This window comes from Octopus bimaculoides, chromosome 3 (genome assembly GCF_001194135.2).
Source record: "Octopus bimaculoides isolate UCB-OBI-ISO-001 chromosome 3, ASM119413v2, whole genome shotgun sequence".
NCBI classification, from domain to species: domain Eukaryota; kingdom Metazoa; phylum Mollusca; class Cephalopoda; order Octopoda; family Octopodidae; genus Octopus; species Octopus bimaculoides.
The window spans coordinates 13,746,013-13,751,130 of NC_068983.1; the positions used below are offsets into that span (position 1 = coordinate 13,746,013).

Here is a 5,118-nt window from a genome sequence, read left to right on the forward strand (position 1 = left end):
CCGGGTTCAGTCCCACTGCGTGGCATCTTGGGCAAGTGTCTTCTACTACAGCCTCGGACCGACCAAAGCCTAGTGAGTGGATTTGGTAGACGGAAACTGAAAGAAGCCCGTCATATATATGTATATATATATAATGACCTGCACACACATAAGCTCACTCCCTCCATCAAATCGATCCCAGGACTTATTCTTTGTAAGCCTAGTACTTATTCTGTCAGTCTCTTTTGCCAAACCGCTAAGTGACGGGGACGTAAACACACCAGCATCGGATGTCAAGCGATGTTGGTGGGCACAAACACACACACACACACACACATATATATATATATATACATATACATATATACGACGGGCTTCTTTCAGTTTCCGTCTACCAAATCCACTCACAAGGCTTTGGTCGGCCCGAGGCTACAGTAGAAGACACTTGCCCAAGGTGCTATGCTGTGAGACTGAACCTGGAACCATGTGGTTGGTAAGCAAGCTACTTACCAAACAGCCACTCCTGCGCCTCACCCACTACACTCTCGGAGTGGTTGGCATTAGGAAGGGTATCCAGCTGTAGAAACTCTGCCAAATCAGATTGGAGCCTGGTGTAACCACCTGGTCCACCAGTCCTCAGTGAAATCGTCCAACCCATGCTAGCATGGAACGTGGAATATTAAGCGATGAACGATATATAGACTACATTTCCCTATGCTTTCTGCCTACTAATTCTACTCACAATGAGTAAGTTGACACAAGAGAAGAAGATGTCTACCTGCTTAACCATTCAGTGCTAACAAATCTAGGCCCACATTCTTGCAAAACTAAACCATCCACACAAATGGTATACATCAAGGTCATTTTAATGTCCACATTTCCACCCTTGGATGGGTCAGATAGAATTTGTCGAAATAGATTTTCTACAACCGGGTGCCTTTCCTGCTGCTAACTTTTACCTGTTTCCAAGTAAAGTATTATCTCCCTTTGGCCAGACAGGTTTTTTTTGTTTTCACATGGTTAGAAATGAACGGTGTCATTTGTATGATGGTGATATTCCTCTATAGCTTTCACATGATGTCAAGACAAAGGTGTCCACATACACAGACACACATAATGTATATATAAACATATCTGATAGGCTTCTTGCAGTCTCTGTACACCTAATCGACTCACAAGGCTTTGGTTGTGCAAGGTGCCTTGCAGTGAGATTGAACCCAAGACCAAATGGTCAAGAAGCAAGTTTAATCACACAATTTTGCCTGCACTTATATACTCTTTTACTTGTTTCAATCATTTGACTGCGGCCATGCTGGAGCACTGCCTTTAGTCGAGCAAATCGACCCCAGGACTTATTCTTTATATGCCTAGTACTTATTCTATCGGTTCTCTTTTGCCAAACGGGGACGTAAACACACCACCATTGCTTGTCAAGCGATGTTGGGGGATGAACACAGACACACAAACATATGCACACACACACACATATATACATACATATACATGACGGTCTTCTTTCAGTTTCTGTCTACCAAATCCACTCACAAGGCTTTGGTCAGCCCGAGGCTATAGTAGAAGACACTTGCCCAAGGTGCCACGCAGTGGGACTGAACCCGGAACCATGTGGTTGGTAAGCAAGCTACTTACCACGCAGCCACTCCTGCGCCTATATATAAGCACAATAGAGGGTAATGAAAATACATATACTAACGAAACTAAATAGCATGCAAGCAAGAATATACTTCCACCAAGGATGGAATCATGGATGCAAACTTTGCTGACTGGGATTCTACAAACTTCATTATGTCACATGAGCATATCAGATATACACACATATAGGCGCAGTAGTGGCTGTGTGGTAAGTAGCTTGCTTACCAACCACATGGTTCTGGGTTCATTCCCACAGCATGGCACCTTGGGCAAGTGTCTTCTGCTATAGCCTCGGGCTGACCAAAGCCTTGTGAGTGGATTTGGTAGACGGAAACTGAAAGATGCCCATCGTATATATGTATATATATATATGTATGTGTGTGTATATGTTTGTGTGTCTGTGTGTGTCCCCCCAGCATCATATGATAACCGATGGTGGAGTGGCTATGTGGTAAGTAGCTTGCTTACCAACCACATGGTTCTGGGTTTAGTCCCACTGCATGGCACCTTGGGCAAGTGTCTTCTACTATAGCCTCGGGCCGACCAAATCCTTGTGAGTGGATTTGGTAGACGGAAACTGAAAGAAGCCCGTTGTATATATGTATGTGTGTGTATATGTTTGTGTGTCTGTGTTTGTCGCCCCAGCATCGTTTGACAACCGATGGTGGTGTGTTTACGTCCCTGTAACGTAGCGGTTCAGCAAAAGAGACCGATAGAATAAGTACTAGACTTCCAAAGTGTAAGTCCTGGGGTCGATTTGATCGCCTAAAAGGTGGTGCTCCAGCATGGCCGCAGTCAAATGACTGAAACAAGTAAAAGAGTTAAAGAGTATATATTTTGAAAAAGTCATCAGAGAAGGAAGGAAGAATAGCCTTCTGACCTTTGCAGAGACATGACTCCAAGACGGGGAGAAGGAGGAACAGCCATGTTGAATTAACAGCGATGCTGTCTCAAGGCATGGACACATTAAGTAGATGCTGCGATAGGTGTGAGTCTATGAGTTCCCAATACTACATTACACATGCTATGGTTGTGTATATGAGTGGGAGGGGGGGAACCAGTGCATTGATTTTCCCAGGGGGGGGAGAATTTGTAATACAGTTAACGTCCGCCTTGACCATCAAGTATAGTCCATATATGAGGGGGTGCTAAAAGGTTTCTGGCTTTGGGTAAAAGAAAATATAGGAGGGTTAGTTAATTATGATTCTATTCAACATATTCCCCTCTTAGATTCACGCACTTATTGCAGAGGCCCTTTGGTTTTTGTAAGCCCTGTAAAAGAACTTGGAAGGGTGAGACTCCAGCCAGGCCTTTTGTGATAGCCTTAAAGCCAGGAAGTTTTCAGTACCCCCTCGTAATGATTGTCCACAATTCTGGCTAGTTTCATCCAGAAGATATTTTGATTAATCTCAAACTATCACAGGAAACACTTGTTTAAGGAGCTGTGTAGTGGTATTGAACCAGAAATAATATCATAGCTAAGCAAACTTTTTAACCACTCAGTCAAGCCACTATTTTGTCTTCACGGAGCAAACCTATAACTGAAGGGGTTTCTTTCTATGCACCTTCATCAGTGACAATCCCATCTGGTTCACATATCAGGAACTACATTTCTCAATATGTTATCAATTGCATATGATTCAAGGAAGATTTAGCTGGTGTTTCTAGCAGGTTGTGTGATCCTGACAGTAGCGTAGCTAGCTAGATAGTGGGACAAGGGATGGGTCTGTCCTAGGCAATGTTTTTATAGGGACACAGCACTTTGGAGTCTGATGTATAAACCTGTATAAGCTTCGGGTGGACCTGGCAAAATCAAGGACTGATCCAGGTGGCACAAACTCTAGGTACATCATTGGATCATGTAAAGGTAACCCTCCCCACCATTTGATTTTAAGATATAATGAGTGTAAGGTTGTGTGCTGAAGTAAATAGGAACAAGTAAATAGTAACATAGGTGCAGGAGTGGCTGTGTGGTAAGTAACTTCCTTACCAACCACAAGGTCCCGGGTTCAGTCCCACTGCGTGGCACCTTGGGCAAGTGTCTTCTACTATAGCCTCGGGCCGACTAAAGCCTTGTGATTGGATTTCGTAGACGGAAACTGAAAGAAGCCCGTCGTATATGTGTGTGTGTGTGTGTTTGTGTGTCTGTGTTTGTTCCCCCAACATCGCTTGACAACCGATGCTGGTGTGTTTAAGTCCCCGTAACTGAGCGGTTCGGCAAAAGAGAACCGATAGAATAAGTACTAGGCTTCCAAAGTATAAGTCCTGGGGTCGATTTGCTCGACTATTAAATCGGTGCTCCAGCATGGCCGCAGTCAAATGACTGAAACAAATAAAAGAATAAAGGTAGTTTAGTTCTGACATAATTACTACATCGGGGGGCTTAAGGGCCGAAGGTTGTAATTCTGCTTCCTGCAGTTTGCTTAACTTACAAAAAATTCAGCCTTTGTACATTGAGTAGTCAGCTGTTGGAAACGCATCCAGCTGCAAAACAACAGCGAGAACAAAAAACAAAAAATGATCTTATTCATGTTGTATCGATTGAAATATCGATATGAAGCTCTGAACATTCACACGCAAACACAGGTATGCATATACGCAGAGCTATTTTAAACAGACTTATAGGCCTCTGAACAAATGAAGGCCCGGGGCCCGATAGCATCTGTTTACTAATAGCAAGCCACAACATACACAGATCTAACAATTGGGTCCCTAGACTTGTAAAGACCCCTGGGTAACTGCACATGCCTTAAAGCGGGTACTAGGTACACATACACATAAATATGCATAATTATATGCGTGTATACACAAATACGCGTCGACATACATAAGCACATGGGTGTACAACACGCACGCGCGCATATATTATACACACGTATGTATACATGTTGTTGGCACGCCGTCGCTTGCGACGTCGAGGGTTCCAGTTGATCCGATCAACGGAACAGCCTGCTCGTGAAATTAACGTGCAAGTGGCTGAGCACTCCACAGACATGTGTACCCTTAACGTAGTTCTCGGGGAGATTCAGCCTGACACAGTGTGGGACAAGGCTGGCCCTTTGAAATACGGGTACAAGAGAAACAGGAAGAAAGAATGAGAGAAAGTTGTGGCAGAAGAGTATAGCAGGGTTCGCCACCATCCCCTGCCGGAGACTCGTGGAGCTTTATGTATTTTCGCTCAATAAACACTCACAATGCCCGGTCTGGGAATCGAAACCGCGATCCTTCGACCGCGAGTCCGCTGCCATTGCGTCTCCACTATGTATACATACACAAGCGTATATACATGCATCTCTCTCTCTCTCTTTCTCTATCTATCTTTCTATCTATCTACCACACTAATTGTATTTTTACATGTGTAGAAACATCTCACCTTTTCTCTCTCTCGTTACAATCGTTATTCTTTTCTTTTTTTTTTCTTTTTTTTGCTTATTCAAGGCTTGTACTTATCGAACCGTTAAGTTACGGGGACTTAAACAAACCAACACC

The 5,118-nt window shown here is 43.7% G+C and overlaps 1 protein-coding gene across 2 annotated transcripts in view; it reads right to left on the reverse strand.

Moving 5' to 3' along the window:
* LOC106872321 (bromodomain-containing protein DDB_G0280777) overlaps nt 1-5,118 on the reverse strand; it is a 114,272-nt gene that overhangs the window by 58,349 nt on the left and 50,805 nt on the right. The gene's annotated exons all lie outside the window — the stretch shown is intronic.